This window comes from Antechinus flavipes, chromosome 3 (genome assembly GCF_016432865.1).
Source record: "Antechinus flavipes isolate AdamAnt ecotype Samford, QLD, Australia chromosome 3, AdamAnt_v2, whole genome shotgun sequence".
Lineage (NCBI taxonomy): Eukaryota > Metazoa > Chordata > Mammalia > Dasyuromorphia > Dasyuridae > Antechinus > Antechinus flavipes.
The window spans coordinates 273,377,399-273,393,384 of record NC_067400.1 but is presented as its reverse complement, the minus strand read 5'-3'; the positions used below and the strand labels follow the sequence as shown (position 1 = coordinate 273,393,384).

At 37.2% G+C, this 15,986-nt stretch overlaps 1 long non-coding RNA gene across 1 annotated transcript; it reads left to right on the top strand.

Moving 5' to 3' along the window:
* The first annotated feature begins 2,093 nt into the window (after positions 1-2,093).
* Positions 2,094-4,947, top strand: LOC127553947 (uncharacterized). The gene is made up of 3 exons (XR_007951855.1): positions 2,094-2,161; positions 3,353-3,378; positions 4,663-4,947. It is a non-coding gene; the product is annotated as an uncharacterized LOC127553947 (long non-coding RNA).
* Positions 4,948-15,986: the final 11,039 nt, after the last annotated feature.

Genomic DNA, 15,986 nt, shown 5'->3' with positions numbered 1-15,986 from the left:
ATGCACACACATGTGAGAGAGATACTGTGAATGCATACTCATGTGAGAGAGATATTGTGAATTCATTCTCATGTGAGATATATACTGTGAATGCATACTCATGTGAGAGAGATACTGTGAATGCATACACATGTGAGAGACATACTGTGAATGCATACACATGTGAGAGAGATACTGTGAATGCATACACATGTGAGAGATATACTGTGAATGCATACTCATGTGAGAGAGATACTGTTAATGCATACATCTGTGAGAGAGATACTGTGAATGCATACACATGTGAGAGAGATACTTTGAATGCATACACATGTGAAAGAGATATTGTGAATTCATTCTCATGTGAGAGAGATACTGTGAATGCATACACATGTGAGAGAGATACTGTGAATGCATACACATGTGAGAGAGATACTGTGAATGCATACTCATGTGAGAGAGATACTGTGAATGCATACACATGTGAGAGAGATACTGTGAATGCATACACATGTGAGAGAGATACTGTGAATGCATACTCATGTGAGAGAGCTACTGTGAATGCATACTCATGTGAGAGAGATACTGTGAATGATAAATTTTTCTTGGAGACATAGGCTCTCTCTCACTAAAGAGGATTCCTTTTCCAGGGCCCACTGAAATGCAAATGATGGTTTTCATTTTAAAAGTACTTAAGGTAGACTGGGTCAATCTACCTCTTTTAAAATGGGGAATTAATATTCATGTTTGTTTTTTCTTATTTCAAATGAATTCTCCCTGGAACATCAAACAAGGAGAGAAAGAATTGAAAACCACTTTTATGATGGTGAGATTCTTAACTCTTTATATTTGATAATTTCATCATACAGAGTTCATTGGAGCAGTGGTGAAGTTCCACATTCATTCAGAGACATATATTTAAAAAAAATTCATTTCGTTAAAAAAAGAATAAAAAATAGAAGATAATACCAAAAAAGTATAGTGAACATTGCAATGTGTCTAGCTATTGGGCGGGGTGCGGGGGAGGATTCAATATACATAACAACAAATTACCAGTTCAAGAAAGTGTATATATTAATGTGAGAAATTATATTCATGAAAGTCCATATGTACTGTCTTGCAATTAGATCTTTATTTCTCTGATGTATAGTTTTTTAAAATTATTTTTCTTACTTTCATCCCTTCCCCAGCCATATCAAGGTATAGCTAGAAAATGATATGTTTATGAATAATATAAAGGGATATATAGTTATATATATATACACATTCATACATACCCACACATAACACTACACATACACATATAGGTTCTATGCCTGCTGAATCTTTGAATTTGTCCCAGAATCCTCCAAAGACATTCTTCTTAACCAACATCAATCGTAATGAGTGAAAATTTTAGAAATGTATGCTTTGAGGATCTTCCCTTAGGACAGATACTACCCATTATAGTTAATACCCAATTTAGAAATAATTAACATAAACATTCAAGGCAATGAAACATCTCGACTCCCAAAGATTGTGCTAGCTCAGTCTTTTTCTTCACACCCCAGAGGCCTCATAAAGGCCGACTTGAGCAAAGGGATCAGCACTTGAGTTTTCTTTCCTCTCACCCATTTCATTTCTCTTTGGAATTTTGTGCTCAAAATTACACTGGCAAACTCCTGTCTGGTCACATTATGCATTGAGCTGGCTTCTGTGGATTATTGAGACACACTCTTACTTATATCTTAGAACAAGAAGAATTCTAGCTGCTGAATGGCAAAGGGGATGTCCTTCTTCATCTTGGCTTACTGAGCATCCTAGGAAGTGTAGATGTTTTACTCTGTTTCCCCAAATGATTTTATTTCAAACAAATTGCCCCACCGGTCCAAATATCGGTCATAGAGCGTTTTGGATTTCAGTGACATTTGACCTTTTGCAATTAACATTTAACTCTTTACCCCTTTGAGTTAATTATACATATTTGGGGAGAATGAAGTGATCCCACAAATCTCTCGGTATCGCTATAAGGAACCACATGAGTCAACTCTCGCTTTCAAAAATTGTCTGACATTCATTTTGAGTATCCATTTTACTGCTTCTTTGGGTCGACCTTCAAATTTTGTATACTTACAGACTGGGGCCCCTCACGACCAACTCGCGGACATCCACCAAGCCCCGCAACAGGAACCTCAAGCCAAAAGTGAGCTTCCCTTCTTGCCCCAGACTTTCTTCAGATTAGCTCTGCATGGAGGACCTAAAAAGGTTCTGAAAACATTCAGGTTTTAAAGGGAAAAATATATCTCATAACTAATCTACATACCTTCAAATGCATAACTAGAAGGGACTTTTGCTTAACATTTAGAAGTCTCTGCTGCCAAAATATTACCTGCCATATATTACCTGCATCATTTTATTTTTAAAAAACAATTTGCATAGCAACTGGGTTGATATGAGTTGTGAAGTGTCAGAAACTAAATTTGAAGGATTTGAGATTACAATTGATCTCAGGACTCCAGGACTCCAATATCTGGTGCTCTAACCAATGGGCAATCTAGCTCCTGCCCCATTTTCTTTAATTTTAATTTTTTCCTACATTCTATATTTTTATTTTGACTGATTAGATACTTTCATTCACTCCAGGGAGGAGAATTTTGGGAAGTAAAATGTCCTGAATGGTGCTGTTAGTTGAGTGAGAACATATGTCACTCAAACCAGTGACTGAGTTAAATGGGATTTAGAAAGTTGAGGCCTAATTGTAGCTCTTGCCATGGCACATAAAGCAAAAGTAGATTGAGAAGAGGGGGCAGATCTCTCCCTGCCAGGGCAAGGCATTAGCTCCCAACACAATAAAAAATTGATTTCTAAAAAGAAGATCCAACGCAATTCTGCAAGCATTCAAATCTCTAAGGACAGTTATATTGCCACCAAAATACTATGACTTTGACAATTACCTTACTGTTTTTTATTCATCGCTTTATGCTTATAGTGCATGAGCAATTTCAGGATATTTCTCATTCTCATGATCTTTAGAGGAGAAATCCATGATGTCACCACTTGGTCAACTTTGCATTACAAAATCTCCTGTTAGTAGGTTCATAAATACAAATTCTCACTTGAATTTCACCATTGTAAAAAAAAAAATACCACCAGCACTGGCTGCAACCCCTATAAGCTATACCGTGAATGTGAAAATTATGCGTGGAGATACCAATTCACAGTCTCACATGGAAGGGGATTTCTGTTCCAGAGTCCATGCAAATGTACAGGATGGCTTTTTTGGAATGATCCTTTACTCAAATTAGTCTTTTCTACTCTTGTAAAATGAGGACTAATATTTCCTATTCTTTTTCTTTCCTTTCAAATGAATACTTGCTGCAACATAAAACAAAAGTGGGGAATTTGACACCATTTCAGGAGGTGAGTTTGTGCACTTAATTCTGTATATTTGCTGATTTCCGGATAGAGAGATCATAGGAGGATTAGTGAAATTCACCATTCCTTCAGTGACATACATTCTTTTTCCAAAAATTACTTTTTTTGACAAATATAATAAAATTCCATACATCCCAATAACAGAAAACTATAGTGAACACTGTGATGTGCCCAGCTATCAATTAAGGAGGACTCAATGTACATAACGATAAATTGCCAGTTCATGAAGGTGTGTATATTTATACATGAAATTAGATTCATGAAGGTCTAATTTTACTCCCCTATAAATAGTTCTTGTTCTCAGCTGTGTACATTTTGACGTTATTATTTTTCCTCCTTTCATCCCTCCTCTAACCACATTAAAGTGTAGTTACAAAATGATAATTTACGAATAGAAAGGAAGATACACATAGCTTTCATGCTATACACACACACAACCCTCCTTTACACATACACACTTTTTGCTCTGCTTGAATTCCTGCCAGAATCCTCCACTGATTTCAATCCTTAATCTACATCAACCTTCCTGAGGGAAAATTTTCAACAAGGCATGCTAGGAGTATCTTCCCTTAGGAAAGAACACTCCCGATTCTCCTTAGACTCCCACTTAGGAGTAATTACCAAGACATTCAAGGCAATGAAACATCTCGACTCCCAAAGATTGTGCTAGCTCAGTCTTTTTCTTCACACCCCAGAGGCCTCATAAAGGCCGACATGAGCAAAGGGATCAGCATTTGAGTTTTCTTTCCTCTCACCCCTTTCATTTCTCTTTGGAATTTTGTGCTCAAAATTACACCGGCAAACTCCTGTCTGGTCACATTATGCTTTGAGCTGGTTTCTGTGGATTATTGAGACACACTCTTATTTAGACCTTAGAACAAGAAGAATTCTAGCTGCTGAATGGCAAAGGGGATGTCCTTCTTCATCTTGGCTTACTGAGCATCCTAGGAAGTGTAGATGTTTTACTCTGTTTCCCCTAATGATTTTATTTCAAACCACTTGCCCCACAGGTCCAAATATCCGTCATAAGAGTGTTTTGGATTTCAGTGACATTTGACCTTTTGCAATAAGTTAACATTCAACTCATTTCCCCTTTGAGTTGATATTATAATATTGGGGGAGAATGAAGAGGTCCCACAAATCTATCTCGTTATCTCTATAAGGAACCACATGAGAGAACTCTTGTTTTCAAAAATTGTCTGACATTCCTTTTGATTATCCATTTTTACTGCTTCTTTGTTTCGACATTCAAATTTTTTATACTTACAGATGATTGGGGATCCTCGTGTCCAACTCGGGGGTACGAACCAACCCCAGAAGGAATCTCAAGTGAGGATGACCAAAAGTGAGCTTCCCTTCTTGCCCCAAACTTTCTTCACATTAACTCTGCATGGAGAGGACCTAAAAAGTTTCTGAAAACATTCATGTGTTAAAGGGAAAATAAATCTTGTAACGAATCTAGATACTTTCAAATGCATAACTTGTGCTTAACATTTAGAGGTCTCTGCTGCCAAAATATTATCTGCTGTATATTACCCGCATCATTATATTAAAAAAAATAATTGCATAGCAACTGGGTTTATATGAGTTGTGAAGTGTCTGAAACTAAATTTGAAGTGTTTGAGACTACAATTGATCTCAGGCCTCTTGACTGCAATATCTGGTGCTCTATCCAATGGGCCATCTAGCTTCTGCTCCATTATCTTTAATTTTAAATTTTTTTCTACATTCTATATTTTTATTTTGACTGAGTAGATACTTTCATTCACTCCAGGGAGCAGAATTTTTGGAGATAAAATGTCCTGAATGTGCTATTAGTTGAGTGAGAACATATGTCACTCAAAGCAGTGACTGAGTTAAATGGGATTTAGAAGAAAGTGGAGGCCTAATTGTAGCTCTTGCCATGGCACATCAAGCAAAAATAGATTGAGAAGAGGGGGCAGATCTCTCCCTGCTAGGGCAGGGCATTAGCTCACAACACAATAAAAAAGTGATTCCTAAAAGGAAAATCCAACGCAATTCTGCAGGCATTCAAATCTATAAGGTTAGTTAAATTGCCACAAAAATACTATGAATTTGACTAATATCTTACCGTTTCTTATTCCCTACTTTATGCTTATAGTGCACGAGCAGTTTCAGGAAATTTCTCATTCTCAAGATCTTAACTTTAGAGGAAAAATCCACGATGTCACCACTTGGTCAACTTTGCATTTCTAAATCTCCAGGTAGTAGATTCATAAACACAAATTCTCACTTGAATTTCACCATTGTAAAAAAAAAGTGCTTCAAGCAGGGGCAGCTATACCCTAGAAGCTATACTGTGAATGTGAAAATTATTCGTGGAGATCCAGATTCACAATCTCATAATGAAGGGGATTTCTGTTCCAGGGTCCATGCAAATGTACAGGATGGCTTTTTTTGGAAAGGTCCTTTGCTCAAATTAGGCCTATCTACTCTTGTAAAATGAGGACTAATATTTCATATTTTTTTTCTTTTCTTTCAAATGAATTCTTGCTGCTACATAAAACAAAAAGTGGTGAATTAGAGAACTTTTCTGATGAAGGTGAGTTTATGCACTTATTCTGTATATTTGCTGATTTCCTGATAGATCTTAGGAGGATTAGTGAAATTCGCCATTCCTTCAGTGACATATATTCTCTTTGGAAAAATGACTTCTTTGAAAAATAATAAAATCCCATACAACCCAATAACAGAAAACTAGAGTGAACACTGTGATGTGCCCAGCTATCAATTGAGTATTCAATGTGCATAACGATAAATTGCCAGTTAATGATGGTGTATATATTGATACATATGTTCACAAAGGTCCAACTTTATCCCCTATAAATCCTTTCTTCCCAGCTGTGTATATTTTGACTTTATTCTTTTTCTTTTCATCCCTCCTCTAACCACATTAAAGTATAGTTACAAAATGACCTATTTACTAATAGAAAGGAAGATAGACACATATGCTTTCATGCTATAAACACACACATAACCCTCCTTTATACATACACACATCTTTCCTAAGACTGCTCGCTCTGTGTGAATTCCTGCCAGAATCCTCCACTGATTTCAATGCTTAATCTAAATCAACCTTTCTGAGGGAAAATTTTCAACAAGTCATGCTTGGAGTGTCTTGCCTTAGGAAAGAACACTCCCAATTCTAGTTAGTCTCCCATTTAGGAGTAATTACCAAAACATTCAAGGCAATGAAACATCTCAACTCCCAAAGATTGTGCTAGCTCCGTCTTTTTCTTCACACCACAGAGGCTTCATAAAGGCCGACTTGAGCAAAGTGATCAGTACTTGAGTTTCTTTCCTCTCACCCCTTTCAATTCTCTTTGTAATTTTGTGCTCAAAATTACACCGGCAAACTCCTGTCTGGTCATATTAATGCTTTCAGTTGGCTTCTGTGGATTATTGAGACACACTCTTACTTACACCTTAGAACAAGAAGAATTCTAGCTGCTGAATGGCAAAGGGGATGTCCTTCTTCATCTTGACTTACTGAGCATCCCAGGGAGTGTAGATGTTTTACTCTCTTTCCCCAAATGATTTTATTTCAAACAAATCGCCCCATAAATCCAAATATCAGTCATAGAGTGTTTTGGATTTCAGTGCCATTTGACTTTTTGCAATAAGTTAACATTCAACTCTTTACCCCTTTGAGTTGATATTATACATATACAAAGCAAAGTAAAAGTAGCCTCAAAAAGCTGGGCAAGGAGGTGCATCTTTTGTATTTGGATAGTTGCTTATCCACCCATATTTGCTCTCTTAGGCACTGGGCTTCTAAGCCCAGGCTCAGTTGCTCAGATGATTATTCTCTTAGAGAAAACTGAGTGCTTCTCCAAAAATGTGCTGGAATTGACAATACCAAGCAAGAGGGCAGGTTAAGCAATAGCACTTGGAATAGAATATCTTTATAAAATGCCTTCTATCCAGGTTGTCTATCCAAATAATGGGGATCCAAATAATGTACCTTTTTACATACCAATACATATGTGTCCTAAGTGACAGTCATCTAAAAAAGGCATTCTTTTGGTTAGGTTCAAAGGACAAAACAGCCAATAACTTTAATAAACTAGGGTTTGACAAACCCAAAGACCTCAGTTTTGGGGATAAGAACTCACTATTTGACAAAAATTGCTGGGAAAATTAGAAATTAACATGGCAGAAACTAGGCATTGACCCACACTTAACACCATACACCAAGATAAAGTCAAAATGGGTTCATGACCTAGGCATCAAGAATGAGATTATAAATAAATAGTATATGTGCATAGTATAGTTTACCTCTCAGACCTGTGGAAGAGGAAGGAATTCATGACCAAAGAAGAACTAGAGATCATTATTGATTACAAAATAGAAAATTTTGATATCAAATTGAAAAGTTTTTGTACAAACAAAACTAATGCAGGCAAGATTAAAAGGGAAGCAATAAACTGGAACAGCATTTTTACGGTCAAAGGTTCTGATAAAGGCCTCCTTTCCAAAATATAGAGAATTGACTCTAGAAGAAATCAAGCCATTCTCCAATTAACCATTTTCCAAATTAACTCAATTCACTTTCCTGCTTATCTTTCTCCGCCTCCCCCCCCCCACTCTGAAGACAGTAAATAATTCATAAGTCAAGAAATTTGTATTTCTTTCACAATGTTAACTAACATTGCTTATAGAATTGGTAAGGGACATTTTGACATACATTGTTGAAATTTTCTTTATAAATGTCTTTATAAAAGTCTATGATGGAAAAAAAATGAAGATTAATGTAAAACCTTATTTGTTTTTTTTTTTTTTTTGATCGAATTATTTACACTTTTAAACACATTGCTTGATTAGGGTGGGCTAGTTGTAGGGAACTGTATACCACTGTAGAGTAGAGAGTTCTAAAATCTGGCTAGAAAAACTTGTCCCTAATAGTTCACAGGTGGATTTTAGGGATCAAGAGGAAGCCAGAAGTAACCTTATTCACCAGAACAAAATGTATTTTCGCACTCAGTACTTGTTAAAATTCTACTTGGATGATTTACTTATTGAAAGATGAGTTACTCAACTAAGATTCTATTAGTGTCTTTATATAAAATCTTATCTCTGAAAATTAAAGTTGAAGATACTCTACCCTCCAAATCTAAACCAAAATGACAGGGATGATGGGGTGACTTCATGGAGATTCTCAAAAGAAAAATTACTTTTCTGGTTCTCCTTTGAAATCTGTACTTTTATAGATTGGAGGAAAGATCCCACATGCCTTTCTGTTTCTTGATTTTAGCCATACTCCAACGACAGAACGAGATTGTTTTTTAAAGAAATTTTTCCTTCCATTAATCTTTAAACATAAATAACAAAGGCAAAGTCTTTCCACAAATACACAAAGACAAAAAGACCAAAAATACAAACACAGAACACATAAAGGCTTAGTGATCAGAAATTGAAGTTTTGATACAATTTCTTCCTCAATTACATTCTTTCAAACTTCTATCACTTGCCTGCCTTACCTGGTTGCTGAGTCTGCAAAACGCATTTTTTTTCTATTCAGAATAAAACTGCTTACTTTTTATTTTATTGAAGGAACTCCTTACACAGCTTAATCTAACTAAAATCTGGTATCTTCTATGTAAGCCCAAAGACTTGAAAAAGCAAGGCTTGTTAATTGGAGAGATGCACAATCAGCTCACTGGCCCAGTTTTCTTTTTGGAAACCCTGTTACACTGCCAGCATCATGTGGTTCCTTGCAAGCAAACTGAAGTTTGGGGACTGAAGTCCATAAGGACCCTGAATTTCCCCTCTCTGTGGTCCCTCAGACTGTGTCCCCAGGTTTTCCTTTTTTCTTCATTCAGCCCCCATTTCATTAGGCCTCTTTCACATGTCACACATTCCACTGAAGCACCTTCCCCTTCTCCTCCTGCCCATTGGTAAATCTGAGAATCAGAAGTCCGCAGCCCAAAGAAAACAAGACTTACTCAGAGAAGATCTACTTATTGATCTAGGGGGAGAGTCAAGTCACAGCCAGAGTCGTAAGAGAAAGTTCCCCCTTATGGATAAAGCCGCTTTGGCCCAAACAGATACAGAGAAGTTCTGTGCTAAGATGCTGGAGGGCAGAACCCTAATCCCTTACTCTCTGGCCACAGTGAAAGGAATGATAGACTGGAGAAACAGAGTTTCTGGGCGATTCATCAATCTTAACCGGTCTGTTAGCTGATCATCCACACATTGATGGTTAGTGTTTTTCTCAGGAACCAAAGACATCCAATGGAAATACTGAATCTCTTCAATACTTTTAGAAAAAGGAATGCTCCTGGCAGGGGAAATCAACCGGGTTGGTGAACAATTGATGAGAGGGTGGGCATATTAATGAGGAATCTGTTGGAAACTTAAAGTCTAAGGGCACAGAACATGAACAATCTGCATGAGAAAATCAGTTGAAACCTTTAATCCATTCTTGTTGGAAGCAGGTGTGAAACTCAAAATGAGCTCACACACCTTCCATTAGGAAAAGCATAGCCTTGAATTCCTTCTCCTGGTCCTAGAATCTGACCTCTCATCTCCCCAGTGGTGGAGATGAGGTGTTAACCTTCTTTCTTGAGCCTCCTACAACAAGCACCCCTTACTATGTCCTCCCCTTATGACATACATTGTATGATCATGGAAATGAGCCTTAGCGTGGTTAAGATGGCGGAGAGGAGGCTCACAGCTGCATAAGCTCCATGCTTTCTCTCACTATCCACTTCATTACAAGCCTCTGAATCAATGCTTGACTGAAAAAAACCCACATATAGTTACCAAGAGAAGCCATCCTTGAGATCCGCCAAGAAAGGTCTGTCTTTACTGGAGGGCTGGGGCAGTTTTAGATCGGGCGCAGGCTGAGGGCAGCGGCAGTGAGAGCACGGAAGCAGACTGGAGAGGGGGTGGGGAGTGATCGCAGCCGTCTCTGCGGGGAGAACTTTGCTACAGGTTTGGATACTTTGCTCCAGTAGCAAGTCAGCAGCCCAGCAGAGAAGCTAAAAACACCGGGGCTGAAGAATACAACCCCAAACAGCTGGAGTCTCTCGGGACCTGGCCGCCCCTCGCCCCCCCAATCCCCACAGTGACTCAGCACGCTTTGGGATCTCAGAGCACAGGCGCAGCACAGTCCTGCTAGTGCCTCACTGCTGCCTCCTGCAGTCTGTAGAGGAAGCTCGATAACATACCCAACCCCTCCCCCAAAGAAAGACTCCAGTTTTTTCTGTTTTTCTTTGGTAGTTTGTCTCTGATTAATAGACAGAAAGAGCAAGAAGCTGAAGAGGACTTTAACCCTTGACAGCTTCTACACAGATAGAGAGCAGACTCTAAATCCTGAGGAGACTAAAAACAGGCAGTCCCCAGGTGAATCCCCAAAAGAGGAGATCATCTGTTCCTCAGCACAGATGAACCTCATAGAAGTGATTAAAAAGGCTCTCACAAGGGAGCTAGAAGAAAAATGGGGAAAGCAGAGTGAGGCTTGGCAAAAGGAGAGGGAAGCTTGGGAAAAGGAGAGGGAGGCTTGGCAAAAGAGGCTGGAGAAAGTTAAAGAGAGAGTGGATAAAGAAGTAAAATCCTTGAAAAATAGGATTGGTGAACTGGAAAACAAAATTGGCGAAATGGAAAAAAATTCCACAGAACAAAAGAACTCAATTGGACAATTAGAAAAAGATTTTAAAAAAGTGAGTGAAGAGAATACTTCACTAAAAATCAGACTTGAACAAGTGGAATTGAATGACTCGAGGAGACAAGAAGAATCAGTCAAGCAAATCCAAAAAAATCAAACAATGGAGAAAAATGTGAAATACCTTCTGGGGAAGACAACAGACCTGGAAAACAGATCCAGGAGAGACAATCTGAGAATCATTGGACTTCCAGAAAAACATGATGAAAAAAAGAGCCTGGACACTATTTTCCAGGAAATTATCAAAGAGAACTTCCCAGAAGTCATAGGAACAGAGGAAAAAATAAACATTGAAAGGATTCATCGATCACCCACTGAAAGGGATCCTAAAATCAAAACACCAAGGAATATAGTGGCCAAATGCCAGAACCCTCAGATGAAGGAAAAAATATTGCAAGTGGCTAGAAAAACCCAATTCAAGTATCAAGGAGCCACAATAAGGATCACCCAGGATCTGGCAGCATCCACATTAAAAGATCGAAGGGCCTGGAATATGATATTCCGAAAGGCTAAGGAACTTGGTATGCAACCAAAAATAACTTACCCAGCGAGAATGAGCATCTTTTTCCAGGGAAGAAGATGGACATTCAACGAAGTAAGCGAATTTCATCTATTTCTGATGAAAAAACCAGAACTTAACAAAAAGTTTGATCTACAAATATAGAACTCAAGAGAAATCTAAAAAGGTAAAGATTAATCTTGGGAACTATATTTTGACTATATAGATGTATAAAGAATACATGTATACCTTGTTCTAGAAATTGATGTGGAAAGGACATTGTATCAGAAAAAGGGTAAAGTGGGGGTAGTACATCTCATGAAGAGGCATAGGAAACCTATTATATCTGAGAGAAAGAATGGAGGGGATGAATATAGTGGGTATTTTACTGCCTTCAGAATTGGCTTTAAGTGAAAAATCTTAAGACATATTCAATCTATGGTGAAACTTCTCCCACCTCATTGAAAAGTGAGAAGGGAAAAGTGAAAAGGGAAGGAATAAGCTAAGCGGAAGGGAATACGGGAACTGGGAGGGAAAGGGGTAAGATAGGGGGAGGAACTTTAAGGCAGGTGGAGGGATACTAAAAAGGGAGGGCTGTGAGAAGCAAGTGGTGCTCACAAGCTTAATACTGGGAAGGGGGGGAAAGGGGAAAGAAGGGAGAAAAGCATAAACCGGGGTTAACAAGATGGCAAGTAATACAGAATTGGTCATTCTAACCATAAATGTGAATGGGGTAAACTCCCCCATAAAGAGGAAGTGGTTAGCAGAATGGATTAAAAGCCAGAATCCTACAATATATTGTTTACAGGAAACACACCTGAAGCGGGGAGATACATGCAGGTTAAAGGTAAAAGGTTGGAGCAAAATCTACTATGCTTCAGGTGAAGTCAAAAAAGCAGGGGTAGCCATCCTGATCTCAGATCAAGCTAAAGCAAAAATTGACCTAATTAAAAGAGATAAGGAAGGACACTATATCTTGCTAAAGGGTAGCATGGATAATGAAGCACGATCTATATTAAACATATATGCACCAAGTGGGGTAGCATCTAAATTCTTAAAAGAGAAACTAAGAGAGCTGCAAGAAGAAATAGACAGTAAAACTATAATAGTGGGAGATCTCAACCTTGCACTCTCAGAATTAGATAAATCAAACCACAAAATAAATAAGAAAGAAGTCAAAGAGGTAAATAGAATACTAGAAAAGTTAGATATGATAGATCTCTGGAGAAAATGTAATGGAGACAGAAAGGAATACACTTTCTTTTCAGCAGTTCATGGAACCTATACAAAAATTGACCATATATTAGGATATAAAAACCTCAAACTCAAATGCAGTAAGGAAGAAATAGTAAATGCATCCTTTTCAGACCATGATGCAATGAAAATTACATTCAACAAAAAACCAGGGGAAGTAGACCAAAAAATAATTGGAAACTAAATAATCTCATACTAAAGAATGATTGGGTGAAACAGCAAATCATAGACATAATTAATAACTTCACCCAAGAAAACAATAATAATGAGACATCATACCAAAATGTATGGGATGCAGCCAAAGCGGTAATAAGGGGAAATTTCATATCTCTAGAGGCCTATTTGTATAAAATAGAGAAAGAGAAGATCAATGAATTGGGTTTGCAATTAAAAATGCTAGAAAAGGAACAAATTAAAAACCCCCAGTCAAACACTAAACTTGAAATTCTAAAAATAAAAGTTGAGATCAATAAAATTGAAAGTAAAAAAACTATTGAATTGATTAATAAAACTAAGAGTTGGTTCTATGAAAAAACCAACAAAATAGACAAACCCTTAGTAAATCTGATTAAAAAAAGGAAAGAGGAAAATCAAATTGTTAGTCTTAAAAATGAAAAGGGAGAACTCGCCACTAACGAAGAGGAAATTAGAGCAATAATTAGGAGTTACTTTGCCCAACTTTATGCCAATAAATTCGACAACTTAAATGAAATAGAAAAATACCTCCAAAAATATAGCTTGCCCAAACTAACAGAGGAAGAAGTAAATATCCTAAACAGTCCCATCTCAGAAAAAGAAATAGAACAAACTCTCAATCAACTCCCTAAGAAAAAATCCCCAGGACCAGATGGATTTACATGTGAATTCTACCAAACATTTAAAGAACAATTATCTCCAATGTTATATAAACTATTTGAAAAAATAGGGATTGAAGGAGTCCTACCAAACTCCTTTTATGACACAGACATGGTACTGATACCTAAACCAGGTAGGCTGAAAACAGAGAAAGAAAATTATAGACCAATCTCCCTAATGAATATTGATGCTAAAATCTTAAATAAAATATTAGCAAAAAGATTACAGAAAATTGTCACCAGGATAATACAATATGACCAAGTAGGATTTATACCAGGAATGCAGGGCTGGTTCAATATTAGGAAAACTATTAGCATAATTGACTATATCAATAACCAAACAAACAAAAACCATTTGATCATCTCAATAGATGCAGAAAAAGCATTTGATAAAATCCAAAATCCATTCCTAATAAAAACACTTGAGAGCATAGGAATAAATGGACTTTTCCTTAAAATAGTCAGGAGCATATATTTAAAACCATCAGTAAGCATCATATGCAATGGGGAAAAACTGGAACCTTTCCCAATAAGATCTGGAGTGAAGCAAGGTTGCCCACTATCACCATTATTATTTAATATCGTATTAGAAACACTAGCCTCGGCAATAAGAGTCGAGAAAGAAATTAAAGGAATTAGAGTAGGCAATGAAGAAACCAAACTATCACTCTTTGCAGATGATATGATGGTATACCTAGAGAACCCCAGAGATTCTACTAAAAAGCTATTGGAAATAATTCATAATTTTAGCAAAGTAGCTGGCTACAAAATAAATCCCCATAAATCCTCAGCATTTTTATACATCACCAACAAAACCCAACAGCAAGAGATACAAAGAGAAATTCCATTCAGAATAACTGTTGATATCATAAAATATTTGGGAATCTATCTACCAAAGGAAAGTCAGGAATTATATGAGCAAAATTATAAAAAAGTCTCCACACAAATAAAGTCAGACTTAAATAATTGGAAAAATATTAAGTGCTCTTGGATCGGCCGAGCGAACATAATAAAGATGACAATATTCCCTAAACTAATCTATTTATTTAGTGCTATACCAATCAGACTTCCAAGAAAATATTTTATTGATCTAGAAAAAATAACAGCAAAATTCATATGGAACAATAAAAAGTCGAGAATCTCAAGGGAATTAATGAAAAAAAAATCAAATGAAGGTGGCCTAGCTGTACCTGATCTAAAATTATATTATAAAGCAGCAGTCACCAAAACCATTTGGTATTGGCTAAGAAATAGAATAGTGGATCAGTGGAAAAGGCTAGGTTCACAAGACAGAATAGTCAATTATAGCAATCTAGTGTTTGACAAACCCAAAGCCCCTAACTTCTGGGAAAAGAATTCATTATTTGATAAAAACTGCTGGGATAATTGGAAATTAGTATGGCAGGAATTAGGCATGGACCCACACTTAACACCATATACCAAGATAAGATCAAAATGGGTCTATGACATAGGCATAAAGAACGAGATTATAAATAAATTAGAGGAACATAGAATAGTTTATCTCTCAGACTTGTGGAGGAGAAAGAAATTTGTGACCAAAGATGAACTAGAGACCATTACTGATCAAAAAATAGAAAATTTCGATTACATCAAATTAAAAAGCCTTTGTACAAATAAAACTAATGCAAACAAGATTAGAAGGGAAGCAACAAACTGGGAAAACATTTTCACAGTTAAAGGTTCTGATAAAGGCCTCATTTCCAAAATATATAGAGAACTGACTCAAATTTATAAGAAATCAAGCCATTCTCCAATTGATAAATGGTCAAAGGATATGAACAGACAATTTTCAGAGGATGAAATTGAAACTATTACCACTCATATGAAAGAGTGTTCCAAATCATTATTGATCAGAGAAATACAAATTAAGACAACTCTGAGATACCACTACACACCTGTCAGATTGGCTAAGATGACAGGAAAAAATAATGATGAATGTTGGAGGGGATGCGGGAAAACTGGGACACTAATGCATTGTTGGTGGAGTTGTGTGTAATGGGCTGAGGCTTGAGTTGATGCACTGAGGTCCCAAGCACATGAGGCTAAATAGTAATTGGACCATACTCTATTAATATGTAAGCTTGGAGAAAGAATGGCCCCCACCCACTCTTTGTGCAAGTCCTGATGTGTTGTATAGGAAATGACGATTTTGGTGGGTGGAGGCAGGGGAGTGGAAAAGGAAGGGGAGGAGAGACCTTGGGGACTGCCATTGCCATGGTTGCTGCCAAGGTTGCCTCCACGGTTGGCTCGGCTCACGTCGCTCTCTCTTAGCTGGCTT